Source organism: Rhipicephalus microplus, chromosome 4, assembly GCF_043290135.1.
Source record: "Rhipicephalus microplus isolate Deutch F79 chromosome 4, USDA_Rmic, whole genome shotgun sequence".
In the NCBI taxonomy this organism is placed as follows: Eukaryota; Metazoa; Arthropoda; class Arachnida; order Ixodida; family Ixodidae; genus Rhipicephalus; species Rhipicephalus microplus.
In genome coordinates, this window is record NC_134703.1 from 203,361,438 (window position 1) to 203,379,078 (window position 17,641).

A 17,641-nucleotide genomic window follows, 5' to 3' on the forward strand; every position below is an offset into this window, starting at 1 on the left:
GCCGATCGCGCTAGCCAATGGCGCCACGGAGACAGTCGTGCTCCACTCTCACCACTGTCAGAACATTTCTACAAAGCTATCAGCGCAAAGAAAAAAAGAGACACAGCGCTCTCGGGAGGGATGGAAGCTCCAACCTTTTGGTTAACAGCAGAACGCTCTAGCCAATTGCGCCCCAGAGATAGTCGTGCTCCACTCTCACCACCGTCAGAAGATTTCTCCAAAGCTATCAGCGCAAAAAAAGCGACACACCGCTCATGCGAGGGCTTGAACCTCCAACCTATCCGTTAAAAGCCGAACGTGCTGGCCAATTGCGTCACGGAGACAGTCGTGCTCTACTCTCACCACCGTCAGAACATTTCTCCACAGCTGTCAGCGCAAAGAAAAAAGAGACACACCGCTCTCGAGAGGGCTCGAACCTCCAACCTTTTGGTTAACAGCTGAACGCGCTAGCCAATGGCGCCAACGAGACAGTCGTGTTCTACTCTCACCACCGTCACAACATTTCTCCAAAGCTATCAGCGCAAAGAAAAAAAGCAACACACTGCTCCCGGGAGGGCTCGAACCTCCAACTTTTTGGTTAACAGCTGAACGCGCTAGCCAATCGCGTCACGGAGATAGTCGTGTTCCACTCTCACCACCCTCAGAACATTTCTCCAAAGCTATCAGCGCAAAGAAAAAGAGAGACACACCGCTCTTGGGAAGGCTCGAACCTCCAAACTTCTGGTTAACAGCCGATCGCGCTAGCCAATTGCGCCACGGAGACAGTCATGCTCCACTCTCACCACCGTCAGAACATTTCTACAAAGCTATCAGCGAAAAGAAAAAAAAGAGACACACCGCTCTGATTGATTGATTGATATGTGGGGTTTAACGTCGCAAAACCACCATATGATTATGAGAGACGCCGTAGTGGAGGGCTCCGGAAATTTCGACCACCTGGGGTTCTTTAACGTGCGCCCAAATCTGAGCACACGGGCCTACAACATTTCCGCCTCCATCGGAAATGCAGCCGCCGCAGTCGGGATTCGAACCCGCGACCTGCGGGTCAGCAGCCGAGTACCTTAGCCACTAGACCACCGCGGCGGGGCACACACACACACCGCTCTCGGGAGGGCTGGAACCTCCAATCTTTTGGTTAACAGCTGAACGCTCTAGCCATTTGCGCCCCAGAGATAGTCGTGCTCTACTCTCACCACCGTCAGAACATTTCTACAAAGCTATCAGCGTAAAGAAAAAAAACAGACACACCGCTCTCGGGAGGGCTCGAACATCCAACCTTTTGGTTAACAGCTGAACACTCTAGCCAATTGCGCCCCAGAGATAGTCGTGCTCGACTCTCACAACCGTCAGAAGATTTCTCCAAAGCTATCAGCGCAAAGAAAAAAGAGAGACACACCGCTCTCCGGAGGGCTCGAACCTCCAACCTTTTGGTTCACAGCCGAATGCGCTAGCCAATTGCGCCACGGAGATATTCGTGCTCCACTCTCACCACCGTCAGAACATTTCTACAAAGCTATCAGCGTAAAGAAAAAAACAGACACACCGCTCTCGGGAGGGCTCGAACATCCAACCTTTTGGTTAACAGCTGAAGGCTCTAGCCAATTGCGCCCCAGAGATAGTCGTGCTCCACTCTCACCACCGTCAGAAGATTTCGCCAAAGCTATCAGCGCAAAAAAAAGCGACACACCGCTCATGGGAGGGCTCGAACTTCCAACCTTTCCGTTAAAAGCCGAACGTGCTAGCCAATTGCGTCACGGAGACAGTCGTGCTCTACTCTCACCACCGTCAGAGCATTTCTTCACAGCTGTCAGCGCAAAGAAAAAAGAGACACACCGCTGTCGAGAGGGCTCGAACCTTCGACCTTTTGGTTAACAGCTGAACGCGCTAGCCAATGGCGCCAAGGAGATAGTCGTGTTCTACTCTCATCACCATCAGAACATTTCTCCAAAGCTATCAGCGCAAAGAAAAAAAGTGACACACCGCTCTCCGGAGGGCTCGATCCTCCAACCTTTTGGTTAACAGCTGAACGCGCTAGCCAATTGCGTCACGGAGATAGTCGTGTTCCACTCTCACCACCCTCAGAACGTTTCTCCAAAGCTATCAGCGCAAAGAAAAACAGAGACACACCGCTCTTGGGAGGGCTCGAACCTCCAAACTTCTGGTTAACAGCCGATCGCGCTAGCCAATTGTGCCACGGAGACAGTCATGCTCCACTCTCACCATCGACAGAACATTTCTACAAAGCTGTCAGCGCAAAGAAAAAAGAGACACACCGCGCTCGAGAGGGCTTGAACCTCCAACCTTTTGGTTAACAGCTGAACGCGCTAGCCAATTGCGTCACGGAGATAGTCGTGTTCCACTCTCACCACCCTCAGAACGTTTCTCCAAAGCTATCAGCGCAAAAAAAACAGAGACACACCGCTCTTGGGAGGGCTCGAACCTCCAAACTTCTGGTTAACAGCCGATCGCGCTAGCCAATTGTGCCACGGAGACAGTCATGCTCCACTCTCACCATCGACAGAACATTTCTACAAAGCTATCAGCGCAAAGAAAAAAAAGAGACACACCGCTCTCGGGAGGGCTCGAACATCCAACCTTTTGGTTAACAGCTGAACGCTCTAGCCAATTGCGCCACGGAGATATTCGTCCTCCACTCTCACCACCGTCAGAAGATTTCTCCAAATCTATCAGCGCGAAGAAAAAAAGCAACACACCACTCATGGGAGGGCACGAACCTCCAACATTTGGTTATGAGCTGATAGCGCTAGCCAATTGCGCCACGGAGACAGTCGTGCTCCACTCTCACCACCGTCAGAACATTTCTACAAAGCTATCAGCGAAAAGAAAAAGAGACACACCGCTCTCCGGAGGGCTGGAACCTCCAACCTTTTGGTTAACAGCTGAACGCTCTAGCCAATTGCGCCCCAGAGATAGTCGTGCTCCACTCTCACCACAATCAGAAGATTTCTCCAAAGCTATCAGCGCAAAAAAAGCGACATACCGCTCATGGGAGGGCTCGAACCTCCAACCTTTTGGTTAACAGCTGATCGCGCTAGCCAATTGCGCCACGGAGACAGTCGTGCTCCACTCTCACCACCGTCAGAACATTCGTCCAAAGCTATCAGCGCAAAGAAAAAAAAGAGACACGCCGCTCTCCGGAGGGCTCGAACCTCCACCCTTTTGGTTAACAGCCGAACGTGCTAGCCAATTGCGTCACGGAGATAGTCGTGTTCCACTCTCACCACCGTAAGAACATTTCTCCAAAGCTATCAGTGCGAAGAAAAAAAAGAGACACACCGCTCTCGGGAGGGCTCGAACCTCCAACGTTTTGGTTAACAGCCGAACGTGCTAGCCAATTGCACCATGGAGATATTCGTGCTCAACTCTCACCACCATCAGAAAATTTCTCCAAATCTATCAGCGCGAAGAAAAAAGCAACACACCACACATGGAAGGGCACGAACCTCCTACCTTTTGGTTAAGAGCTGATCGCGCTAGCCAATTGCGCCACGGAGACAGTCGTGCTCCACTCTCACCACCGTCAGAACATTTCTACAAAGCTATCAGCGCAAAGAAAAAAAAGAGACACACCGCTCTCGGGAGGGCTGGAACCTCCAACCTTTTGGTTAACAGCTGAACGCTCTCGCCAATTGTGCCCCAGAGATAGTCGTTCTCCACTTTCACCACCATCAGAAGATTTCTCCAAAGCTATAAGCGCAAAAAAAGCGACACACCGCTCATGGGAGGGCTTGAACCTCCAACCTTTCCGTTAAAAGCCGAACGTGCTAGCCAATTGCGTCACGGAGACAGTCGTGCTCCACTCTCACCACCGTCAGAATATTGCTCCAAAGCTATCAGCGCAAAGAAAAAAGAGACACGCCGCTCTCCGGAGGGCTCGAACCTCCAACCTTTTGGTTAACAGCCGAACGCGCTAGCCAATTGCATCACGGAGATAGTCGTGTTCCACTCTCACCACCCTCCCAACGTTTCTCCAAAGCTATCAGCGCAAAAAAAAAACACACCGCTCTCGGGAGGGCTCCAACCTCCAACCTTTTGATTAAGAGCTGAGCGCGCTAGCCAATGGCGCCAAGGAGACAGTCGTGTTCTACTCTCACTACCGTCAGAACATTTCTCCAAAGCTATCAGCGCAAAGAAAAAGAGCGACACACTGCTCCCGGAAGGGACTGAACCTCCAAACTTTCGGTTAACAGCCGATCGCGCTAGCCAATTGCCCCACGGAGACAGTCGTGCTCCACTCTCACCACCGTGAGAACATTTCTACAAAGCTATCAGCGCAAAGAAAAAAGAGACACACCGCTCTCGGGAGGGCTCGAACCTCGAACGTTTTTGTTCACAGACGAACACGCTAGCCAATTGCGCCACGTAGACAGTCGTGCTCTACTCTCACCACCGTCAGAACATTTCTCCACAGCTGTCAGCGCAAAGAAAAAAGAGACACACCGCTCTCGAGAGGGCTCGAACCTCCGACCTTTTGGTTAACAGCTGAACGCGCTAGCCAATGGCGCCAAGGAGATAGTCGTGTTCTACTCTCATCACCATCAGAACATTTCTCCAAAGCTATCAGCGCAAAGAAAAAAAGCGACACACTGCTCCCGGGAGGGCTCAAACCTCCAACCTTTCAGTTAACAGTTGATCGCGCTAGCCAATTCTTCCACGGAGACAGTCATGCTCCACTCTCACCACCGTCAGAACATTTCTACAAAGCTATCAGCGCAAAGAAAAAAAAGAGACACACCGCTCTCGGGAGGGCTGGAACCTCCAACCTTTTGGTTAACAGCTGAACGCTCTAGCCAATTGCGCCCCAGAGATAGTCGTGCTCCACTCTCACCACCATCAGAAGATTTCTCCAAAGCTATCAGCGCAAAAAAGCGACACACCGCTCATGGGAGGGCTTGAACCTCCAACCTTTCCGTTAAAGGCCGAACGTGCTAGCCAACTGCGTCACGGAGACAGTCGTGCTCTACTCTCACCACCGTCAGAACATTTCTCCACAGCTGTCAGCGCAAAGAAAAAAGAGACACACCGCACTCGAGAGGGCTTGAACCTCCAACCTTTTGGTTAACAGCTGAACGCGCTAGCCAATGGCGCCAAGGATATAGTCGTATTGTACTCTCACCACCGTCAGAACATTTCTCCAAAGCTATCAGCGCAAAGAAAAAAAGCGACACACTGCTCCCGGTAGGGCTCGAACCTCCAAACATTCGGTTAACAGCCGATCGCGCTAGCCAATTGCGCCACGGAGATAGTCGTGCTCCACTCTCACCACCGTCAGAACATTTCTACAAAGCTATCAGCGCAATGAAAAAAAGAGACACAGCGCTCTCGGGAGGGCTGGAACCTCCAACCTTTTGGTTAACAGCTGAACGCTCTAGCCAATTGCGCCACGGAGATATTCGTGCTCCACTCTCACCACCGTCAGAAGATTTCTCCAAATCTATCAGCGCGAAGATAAAAAGCAACACACCACTCATGGGAGGGCACGAACCTCCAACATTTGGTTATGAGCTGATAGCGCTAGCCAATTGCGCCACGGAGACAGTCGTGCTCCACTCTCACCACCGTCAGAACATTTCTACAAAGCTATCAGCGCAAAGAAAAAGAGACACACCGCTCTCCGGAGGGCTGGAACCTCCAACCTTTTGGTTAACAGCTGAACGCTCTAGCCAATTGCGCCCCAGAGATAGTCGTGCTCCACTCTCACCACAATCAGAAGATTTCTCCAAAGCTATCAGCGCAAAAAAGCGACATACCGCTCATGGGAGGGCTTGAACCTCCAAACTTTCCTTTAAAGGCCGAACGTGCTAGCGAATTGCGTCACGGAGACAGTCGTGCTCTACTCTCACCACCGTCAGAACATTTCTCCACAGCTGTCAGCGCAAAGAAAAAAGAGACACACCGCTCTCGAGAGGGCTCGAACCTCCAACCTTTTGGTTAACACTGAACGCGCTAGCCAATGGCGCCAAGGAGATAGTCGTGTTGTACTCTCACCACCGTCAGAACATTTCTCCAAAGCTATCAGCGCAAAGAAAAAAAGCGACACACTGCTCCCGGGAGGGCTCGAACCCCCAAACTTTCGGTTAACAGCCGATCGCGCTAGCCAATGGCGCCACGGAGACAGTCGTGCTCCACTCTCACCACTGTCAGAACATTTCTACAAAGCTATCAGCGCAAAGAAAAAAAGAGACACAGCGCTCTCGGGAGGGATGGAAGCTCCAACCTTTTGGTTAACAGCAGAACGCTCTAGCCAATTGCGCCCAGAGATAGTCGTGCTCCACTCTCACCACCGTCAGAAGATTTCTCCAAAGCTATCAGCGCAAAAAAAGCGACACACCGCTCATGCGAGGGCTTGAACCTCCAACCTATCCGTTAAAAGCCGAACGTGCTGGCCAATTGCGTCACGGAGACAGTCGTGCTCTACTCTCACCACCGTCACAACATTTCTCCAAAGCTATCAGCGCAAAGAAAAAAAGCAACACACTGCTCCCGGGAGGGCTCGAACCTCCAACTTTTTGGTTAACAGCTGAACGCGCTAGCCAATCGCGTCACGGAGATAGTCGTGTTCCACTCTCACCACCGTCAGAACATTTCTACAAAGCTATGAGCGCAAAGAAAAAAAAGAGACACACCGCTCTGATTGATTGATATGTGGGGTTTAACGTCGCAAAACCACCATATGATTATGAGAGACGCCGTAGTGGAGGGCTCCGGAAATTTCGACCACCTGGGGTTCTTTAACGTGCGCCCAAATCTGAGCACACGGGCCTACAACATTTCCGCCTCCATCGGAAATGCAGCCGCCGCAGTCGGGATTCGAACCCGCGACCTGCGGGTCAGCAGCCGAGTACCTTAGCCACTAGACCACCGCGGCGGGGCACACACACACACCGCTCTCGGGAGGGCTGGAACCTCCAATCTTTTGGTTAACAGCTGAACGCTCTAGCCATTTGCGCCCCAGAGATAGTCGTGCTCTACTCTCACCACCGTCAGAACATTTCTACAAAGCTCTCAGCGTAAAGAAAAAAAACAGACACACCGCTCTCGGGAGGGCTCGAACATCCAACCTTTTGGTTAACAGCTGAACGCTCTAGCCAATTGCGCCCCAGAGATAGTCGTGCTCGACTCTCACAACCGTCAGAAGATTTCTCCAAAGCTATCAGCGCAAAGAAAAAAGAGAGACACACCGCTCTCCGGAGGGCTCGAACCTCCAACCTTTTGGTTCACAGCCGAACGCGCTAGCCAATTGCGCCACGGAGATATTCGTGCTCCACTCTCACCACCGTCAGAACATTTCTACAAAGCTATCAGCGTAAAGAAAAAAAACAGACACACCGCTCTCGGGAGGGCTCGAACATCCAACCTTTTGGTTAACAGCTGAAGGCTCTAGCCAATTGCGCCCCAGAGATAGTCGTGCTCCACTCTCACCACCGTCAGAAGATTTCGCCAAAGCTATCAGCGCAAAAAAAAGCGACACACCGCTCATGGGAGGGCTCGAACTTCCAACCTTTCCGTTAAAAGCCGAACGTGCTAGCCAATTGCGTCACGGAGACAGTCGTGCTCTACTCTCACCACCGTCAGAGCATTTCTTCACAGCTGTCAGCGCAAAGAAAAAAGAGACACACCGCTGTCGAGAGGGCTCGAACCTTCGACCTTTTGGTTAACAGCTGAACGCGCTAGCCAATGGCGCCAAGGAGATAGTCGAGTTCTACTCTCATCACCATCAGAACATTTCTCCAAAGCTATCAGCGCAAAGAAAAAAAGTGACACACCGCTCTCCGGAGGGCTCGATCCTCCAACCTTTTGGTTAACAGCTGAACGCGCTAGCCAATTGCGTCACGGAGATAGTCGTGTTCCACTCTCACCACCCTCAGAACGTTTCTCCAAAGCTATCAGCGCAAAGAAAAACAGAGACACACCGCTCTTGGGAGGGCTCGAACCTCCAAACTTCTGGTTAACAGCCGATCGCGCTAGCCAATTATGCCACGGAGACAGTGATGCTCCACTCTCACCATCGACAGAACATTTCTACAAAGCTATCAGCGCAAAGAAAAAAAAGAGACACACCGCTCTCGGGAGGGCTCGAACATCCAACCTTTTGGTTAACAGCTGAACGTGCTAGCGAATTGCGTCACGTAGATAGTCGTGTTCCACTCTCACCACCTTCAGAACATTTCTCCAAAGCTATCAGTGCGAAGAAAAAAAAGAGACACACTGCGCTCGGGAGGGCTCGAACCTCCAACGTTTTGGTTAACAGCCGAACGTGCTAGCCAATTGCACCACAAAGATATTCGTGCTCAACTCTCACCACCATCAGGAAATTTCTCCAAATCTATCAGCGCGAAGAAAAAAAGCAACACACCACTCATGGGAGGGCACGAACCTCCAAACTTCTGGTTAACAGCCGATCGCGCTAGCCAATTGTGCCACGGAGACAGTCATGCTCCACTCTCACCATCGACAGAACATTTCTACAAAGCTATCAGCGCAAAGAAAAAAAAGAGACACACCGCTCTCGGGAGGGCTCGAACATCCAACCTTTTGGTTAACAGCTGAACGTGCTAGCGAATTGCGTCACGTAGATAGTCGTGTTCCACTCTCACCACCTTCAGAACATTTCTCCAAAGCTATCAGTGCGAAGAAAAAAAAGAGACACACTGCGCTCGGGAGGGCTCGAACCTCCAACGTTTTGGTTAACAGCCGAACGTGCTAGCCAATTGCACCACAAAGATATTCGTGCTCAACTCTCACCACCATCAGGAAATTTCTCCAAATCTATCAGCGCGAAGAAAAAAAGCAACACACCACTCATGGGAGGGCACGAACCTCCAACCTTTTGGTTAAGAGCTGATCGCGCTAGCCAATTGCGCCACGGAGACAGTCGTGCTCCACTCTCAACACCGTCAGAACATTTCTACAAAGCTATCAGCGCAAAGAAAAAAAAGAGACACACCGCTCTCGGGAGGGCTCGAACATCCAACCTTTTGGTTACCAGCTGAACGCTCTAGCCAATTGCGCCCCAGAAATAGTCGTGCTCCACTCTCACCAACGTCAGAAGATTTCTCTAAAGCTATCAGCGCAAAAAAAGCGACATACCGCTCATGGGAGGGCTCGAACTTCCAAACTTTCCGTTAAAAGACGAACGTGCTAGCCAATTGCGTCACGGAGACAGTCGTGCTCTACTCTCACCACCGTCAGAACATTTCTCCGCAGCTGTCAGCACAAAGAAAAAGAGACACACCGCTCTCGAGAGGGCTCGAACCTCCAACCTTTTGGTTAACAGCTGAACGCGCTAGCCAATGGCGCCAAGGAGATAGTCGTATTGTACTCTCACCACCGTCAGAACATTTCTCCAAAGCTATGAGCGCAAAGAAAAAAAGCGACACACTGCTCCCGGTAGGGCTCGAACCTCCAAACATTCGGTTAACAGCCGATCGCGCTAGCCAATTGCGCCACGGAGATAGTCGTGCTCCACTCTCACCACCGTCAGAACATTTCTACAAAGCTATCAGCGCAATGAAAAAAAGAGACACAGCGCTCTCGGGAGGGCTGGAACCTCCAACCTTTTGGTTAACAGCTGAACGCTCTAGCCAATTGCGCCACGGAGATATTCGTGCTCCACTCTCACCACCGTCAGAAGATTTCTCCAAATCTATCAGCGCGAAGAAAAAAAGCAACACACCACTCATGGGAGGGCACGAACCTCCAACATTTGGTTATGAGCTGATAGCGCTAGCCAATTGCGCCACGGAGACAGTCGTGCTCCACTCTCACCACCGTCAGAACATTTCTACAAAGCTATCAGCGCAAAGAAAAAGAGACACACCGCTCTCCGGAGGGCTGGAACCTCCAACCTTTTGGTTAACAGCTGAACGCTCTAGCCAATTGCGCCCCAGAGATAGTCGTGCTCCACTCTCACCACAATCAGAAGATTTCTCCAAAGCTATCAGCGCAAAAAAAGCGACATACCGCTCATGGGAGGGCTCGAACCTCCAACCTTTTGGTTAACAGCTGATCGCGCTAGCCAATTGCGCCACGGAGACAGTCGTGCTCCACTCTCACCACCGTCAGAACATTCCTCCAAAGCTATCAGCGCAAAGAAAAAAAAAGAGACACGCCGCTCTCCGGAGGGCTCGAACCTCCACCCTTTTGGTTAACAGCCGAACGTGCTAGCCAATTGCGTCACGGAGATAGTCGTGTTCCACTCTCACCACCTTAAGAACATTTCTCCAAAGCTATCAGTGCGAAGAAAAAAAAGACACACCGCTCTCGGGAGGGCTCGAACCTCCAACGTTTTGGTTAACAGCCAAACGTGCTAGCCAATTGCACCATGGAGATATTCGTGCTCAACTCTCACCACCATCAGAAAATTTCTCCAAATCTATCAGCGCGAAGAAAAAAGCAACACACCACTCATGGAAGGGCACGAACCTCCTACCTTTTGGTTAAGAGCTGATCGCGCTAGCCAATTGCGCCACGGAGACAGTCGTGCTCTACTCTCACCACCGTCAGAACATTTCTACAAAGCTAATAGCGCAAAGAAAAAAAAGAGACACACCGCTCTCGGGAGGGCTGGAACCTCCAACCTTTTGGTTAACAGCTGAACGCTCTCGCCAATTGTGCCCCAGAGATAGTCGTTCTCCACTTTCACCACCATCAGAAGATTTCTCCAAAGCTATCAGCGCAAAAAAAGCGACACACCGCTCATGGGAGGGCTTGAACCTCCAACCTTTCCGTTAAAAGCCGAACGTGCTAGCCAATTGCGTCACGGAGACAGTCGTGCTCCACTCTCACCACCGTCAGAATATTGCTCCAAAGCTATCAGCGCAAAGAAAAAAGAGACACGCCGCTCTCCGGAGGGCTCGAACCTCCAACCTTTTGGTTAACAGCCGAACGCGCTAGCCAATTGCATCACGGAGATAGTCGTGTTCCACTCTCACCACCCTCCCAACGTTTCTCCAAAGCTATCAGCGCAAAAAAAAACACACCGCTCTCGGGAGGGCTCCAACCTCCAACCTTTTGATTAAGAGCTGAGCGCGCTAGCCAATGGCGCCAAGGAGACAGTCGTGTTCTACTCTCACTACCGTCAGAACATTTCTCCAAAGCTATCAGCGCAAAGAAAAAGAGCGACACACTGCTCCCGGAAGGGACTGAACCTCCAAACTTTCGGTTAACAGCCGATCGCGCTAGCCAATTGCCCCACGGAGACAGTCGTGCTCTACTCTCACCACCGTGAGAACATTTCTACAAAGCTATCAGCGCAAAAAAAAGCGACACACCGCTCATGGGAGGGCTCGAACATCCAACCTTTCCGTTAAAAGCCGAACGTGCTAGCCAATTGCGTCACGGAGACAGTCGTGCTCTACTCTCACCACCGTCAGAGCATTTCTTCACAGCTGTCAGAGCAAAGAAAAAAGAGACACACCGCTGTCGAGAGGGCTCGAACCTTCGACCTTTTGGTTAACAGCTGAACGCGCTAGCCAATGGCGCCAAGGAGATAGTCGTGTTCTACTCTCATCACCATCAGAACATTTCTCCAAAGCTATCAGCGCAAAGAAAAAAAGTGACACACCGCTCTCCGGAGGGCTCGATCCTCCAACCTTTTGGTTAACAGCTGAACGCGCTAGCCAATTGCGTCACGGAGATAGTCGTGTTCCACTCTCACCACCCTCAGAACGTTTCTCCAAAGCTATCAGCGCAAAGAAAAACAGAGACACACCGCTCTTGGGAGGGCTCGAACCTCCAAACTTCTGGTTAACAGCCGATCGCGCTAGCCAATTGTGCCACGGAGACAGTCATGCTCCACTCTCACCATCGACAGAACATTTCTACAAAGCTATCAGCGCAAAGAAAAAAAAGAGACACACCGCTCTCGGGAGGGCTCGAACATCCAACCTTTTGGTTAACAGCTGAACGTGCTAGCGAATTGCGTCACGTAGATAGTCGTGTTCCACTCTCACCACCTTCAGAACATTTCTCCAAAGCTATCAGTGCGAAGAAAAAAAAGAGACACACTGCGCTCGGGAGGGCTCGAACCTCCAACGTTTTGGTTAACAGCCGAACGTGCTAGCCAATTGCACCACAAAGATATTCGTGCTCAACTCTCACCACCATCAGGAAATTTCTCCAAATCTATCAGCGCGAAGAAAAAAAGCAACACACCACTCATGGGAGGGCACGAACCTCCAAACTTCTGGTTAACAGCCGATCGCGCTAGCCAATTGTGCCACGGAGACAGTCATGCTCCACTCTCACCATCGACAGAACATTTCTACAAAGCTATCAGCGCAAAGAAAAAAAAGAGACACACCGCTCTCGGGAGGGTTCGAACATCCAACCTTTTGGTTAACAGCTGAACGTGCTAGCGAATTGCGTCACGTAGATAGTCGTGTTCCACTCTCACCACCTTCAGAACATTTCTCCAAAGCTATCAGTGCGAAGAAAAAAAAGAGACACACTGCGCTCGGGAGGGCTCGAACCTCCAACGTTTTGGTTAACAGCCGAACGTGCTAGCCAATTGCACCACAAAGATATTCGTGCTCAACTCTCACCACCATCAGGAAATTTCTCCAAATCTATCAGCGCGAAGAAAAAAAGCAACACACCACTCATGGGAGGGCACGAACCTCCAACCTTTTGGTTAAGAGCTGATCGCGCTAGCCAACTGCGCCACGGAGAAAGTCGTGCTCCACTCTCAACACCGTCAGAACATTTCTACAAAGCTATCAGCGCAAAGAAAAAAAAGAGACACACCGCTCTCGGGAGGGCTCGAACATCCAACCTTTTGGTTACCAGCTGAACGCTCTAGCCAATTGCGCCCCAGAAATAGTCGTGCTCCACTCTCACCAACGTCAGAAGATTTCTCTAAAGCTATCAGCGCAAAAAAAGCGACATACCGCTCATGGGAGGGCTCGAACTTCCAAACTTTCCGTTAAAAGACGAACGTGCTAGCCAATTGCGTCACGGAGACAGTCGTGCTCTACTCTCACCACCGTCAGAACATTTCTCCGCAGCTGTCAGCACAAAGAAAAAGAGACACACCGCTCTCGAGAGGGCTCGAACCTCCAAACTTTTGGTTAACAGCTGAACGCGCTAGCCACTGGCGCCAAGGAGACAGTCGTGTTCTACTCTCACCACCGTCAGAACATTTCTCGACAGCTGTCAGCGCAAAGAAAAAAGAGACACACCGCGCTCGAGAGGGCTTGAACCTCCAACCTTTTGGTAAACAGCTGAACGCGCTAGCCAATGGCGCCAAGGAGATAGTCGTATTGTACTCTCACCACCGTCAGAACATTTCTCCAAAGCTATCAGCGCAAAGAAAAAAAGCGACACACTGCTCCCGGTAGGGCTCGAACCTCCAAACATTCGGTTAACAGCCGATCGCGCTAGCCAATTGCGCCACGGAGATAGTCGTGCTCCACTCTCACCACCGTCAGAACATTTCTACAAAGCTATCAGCGCAATGAAAAAAAGAGACACAGCGCTCTCGGGAGGGCTGGAACCTCCAACCTTTTGGTTAACAGCTGAACGCTCTAGCCAATTGCGCCACGGAGATATTCGTGCTCCACTCTCACCACCGTCAGAAGATTTCGCCAAATCTATCAGCGCGAAGAAAAAAAGCAACACACCACTCATGGGAGGGCACGAACCTCCAACATTTGGTTATGAGCTGATAGCGCTAGCCAATTGCGCCACGGAGACAGTCGTGCTCCACTCTCACCACCATCAGAACATTTCTACAAAGCTATCAGCGCAAAGAAAAAGAGACACACCGCTCTCCGGAGGGCTGGAACCTCCAACCTTTTGGTTAACAGCTGAACGCTCTAGCCAATTGCGCCCCAGAGATAGTCGTGCTCCACTCTCACCACAATCAGAAGATTTCTCCAAAGCTATCAGCGCAAAAAAAGCGACATACCGCTCATGGGAGGGCTCGAACCTCCAACCTTTTGGTTAACAGCTGATCGCGCTAGCCAATTGCGCCACGGAGACAGTCGTGCTCCACTCTCACCACCGTCAGAACATTCCTCCAAAGCTATCAGCGCAAAGAAAAAAAAAGAGACACGCCGCTCTCCGGAGGGCTCGAACCTCCACCCTTTTGGTTAACAGCCGAACGTGCTAGCCGATTGCGTCACGGAGATAGTCGTGTTCCACTCTCACCACCTTAAGAACATTTCTCCAAAGCTATCAGTGCGAAGAAAAAAAAGAGACACACCGCTCTCGGGAGGGCTCGAACCTCCAACGTTTTGGTTAACAGCCGAACGTGCTAGCCAATTGCACCATGGAGATATTCGTGCTCAACTCTCACCACCATCAGAAAATTTCTCCAAATCTATCAGCGCGAAGAAAAAAGCAACACACCACTCATGGAAGGGCACGAACCTCCTACCTTTTGGTTAAGAGCTGATCGCGCTAGCCAATTGCGCCACGGAGACAGTCGTGCTCCACTCTCACCACCGTCAGAACATTTCTACAAAGCTATCAGCGCAAAGAAAAAAAAGAGACACACCGCTCTCGGGAGGGCTGGAACCTCCAACCTTTTGGTTAACAGCTGAACGCTCTCGCCAATTGTGCCCCAGAGATAGTCGTTCTCCACTTTCACCACCATCAGAAGATTTCTCCAAAGCTATCAGCGCAAAAAAAGCGACACACCGCTCATGGGAGGGCTTGAACCTCCAACCTTTCCGTTAAAAGCCGAACGTGCTAGCCAATTGCGTCACGGAGACAGTCGTGCTCCACTCTCACCACCGTCAGAATATTGCTCCAAAGCTATCAGCGCAAAGAAAAAAGAGACACGCCGCTCTCCGGAGGGCTCGAACCTCCAACCTTTTGGTTAACAGCCGAACGCGCTAGCCAATTGCATCACGGAGATAGTCGTGTTCCACTCTCACCACCCTCCCAACGTTTCTCCAAAGCTATCAGCGCAAAAAAAAACACACCGCTCTCGGGAGGGCTCCAACCTCCAACCTTTTGATTAAGAGCTGAGCGCGCTAGCCAATGGCGCCAAGGAGACAGTCGTGTTCTACTCTCACTACCGTCAGAACATTTCTCCAAAGCTATCAGCGCAAAGAAAAAGAGCGACACACTGCTCCCGGAAGGGACTGAACCTCCAAACTTTCGGTTAACAGCCGATCGCGCTAGCCAATTGCCCCACGGAGACAGTCGTGCTCCACTCTCACCACCGTGAGAACATTTCTACAAAGCTATCAGCGCAAAGAAAAAAGAGACACACCGCTCTCGGGAGGGCTCGAACCTCGAACGTTTTTGTTCACAGACGAACGCGCTAGCCAATTGCGCCACGTAGACAGTCGTGCTCTACTCTCACCACCGTCAGAACATTTCTCCACAGCTGTCAGCGCAAAGAAAAAAGAGACACACCGCTCTCGAGAGGGCTCGAACCTCCGACCTTTTGGTTAACAGCTGAACGCGCTAGCCAATGGCGCCAAGGAGATAGTCGTGTTCTACTCTCATCACCATCAGAACATTTCTCCAAAGCTATCAGCGCAAAGAAAAAAAGCGACACACTGCTCCCGGGAGGGCTCAAACCTCCAACCTTTCAGTTAACAGTTGATCGCGCTAGCCAATTCTTCCACGGAGACAGTCATGCTCCACTCTCACCACCGTCAGAACATTTCTACAAAGCTATCAGCGCAAAGAAAATAAAGAGACACACCGCTCTCTGGAGCGCTGGAACCTCCAACCTTTTGGTTTACAGCTGAACGCTCTAGCCAATTGCGCCCCAGAGATAGTCGTGCTCCACTCTCACCACCATCAGATGATTTCTCCAAAGCTATCAGCGCAAAAAAGCGACACACCGCTCATGGGAGGGCTTGAACCTCCAACCTTTCCGTTAAAGGCCGAACGTGCTAGCCAACTGCGTCACGGAGACAGTCGTGCTCTACTCTCACCACCGTCAGAACATTTCTCCACAGCTGTCAGCGCAAAGAAAAAAGAGACACACCGCACTCGAGAGGGCTTGAACCTCCAACCTTTTGGTTAACAGCTGAACGCGCTAGCCAATGGCGCCAAGGATATAGTCGTATTGTACTCTCACCACCGTCAGAACATTTCTCCAAAGCTATCAGCGCAAAGAAAAAAAGCGACACACTGCTCCCGGTAGGGCTCGAACCTCCAAACATTCCGTTAACAGCCGATCGCGCTAGCCAATTGCGTCACGGAGATAGTCGCGCTCCACTCTCACCACCGTCAGAACATTTCTACAAAGCTATCAGCGCAATGAAAAAAAGAGACACAGCGCTCTCGGGAGGGCTGGAACCTCCAACCTTTTGGTTAACAGCTGAACGCTCTAGCCAATTGCGCCACGGAGATATTCGTGCTCCACTCTCACCACCGTCAGAAGATTTCTCCAAATCTATCAGCGCGAAGAAAAAAAGCAACACACCACTCATGGGAGGGCACGAACCTCCAACATTTGGTTATGAGCTGATAGCGCTAGCCAATTGCGCCACGGAGACAGTCGTGCTCCACTCTCACCACCGTCAGAACATTTCTACAAAGCTATCAGCGCAAAGAAAAAGAGACACACCGCTCTCCGGAGGGCTGGAACCTCCAACCTTTTGGTTAACAGCTGAACGCTCTAGCCAATTGCGCCCCAGAGATAGTCGTGCTCCACTCTCACCACAATCAGAAGATTTCTCCAAAGGTATCAGCGCAAAAAAAGCGACATACCGCTCATGGGAGGGCTTGAACCTCCAAACTTTCCTTTAAAGGCCGAACGTGCTAGCCAATTGCGTCACGGAGACAGTCGTGCTCTACTCTCACCACCGTCAGAACATTTCTCCACAGCTGTCAGCGCAAAGAAAAAAGAGACACACCGCTCTCGAGAGGGCTCGAACCTCCAACCTTTTGGTTAACACTGAACGCGCTAGCCAATGGCGCCAAGGAGATAGTCGTGTTGTACTCTCACCACCGTCAGAACATTTCTCCAAAGCTATCAGCGCAAAGAAAAAAAGCGACACACTGCTCCCGGGAGGGCTCGAACCCCCAAACTTTCGGTTAACAGCCGATCGCGCTAGCCAATGGCGCCACGGAGACAGTCGTGCTCCACTCTCACCACTGTCAGAACATTTCTACAAAGCTATCAGCGCAAAGAAAAAAAGAGACACAGCGCTCTCGGGAGGGATGGAAGCTCCAACCTTTTGGTTAACAGCAGAACGCTCTAGCCAATTGCGCCCCAGAGATAGTCGTGCTCCACTCTCACCACCGTCAGAAGATTTCTCCAAAGCTATCAGCGCAAAAAAAGCGACACACCGCTAATGCGAGGGCTTGAACCTCCAACCTATCCGTTAAAAGCCGAACGTGCTGGCCAATTGCGTCACGGAGACAGTCGTGCTCTACTCTCACCACCGTCAGAACATTTCTCCACAGCTGTCAGCGCAAAGAAAAAAGAGACACACCGCTCTCGAGAGGGCTCGAACCTCCAACCTTTTGGTTAACAGCTGAACGCGCTAGCCAATGGCGCCAACGAGACAGTCGTGTTCTACTCTCACCACCGTCACAACATTTCTCCAAAGCTATCAGCGCAAAGAAAAAAAGCAACACACTGCTCCCGGGAGGGCTCGAACCTCCAACTTTTTGGTTAACAGCTGAACGCGCTAGCCAATCGCGT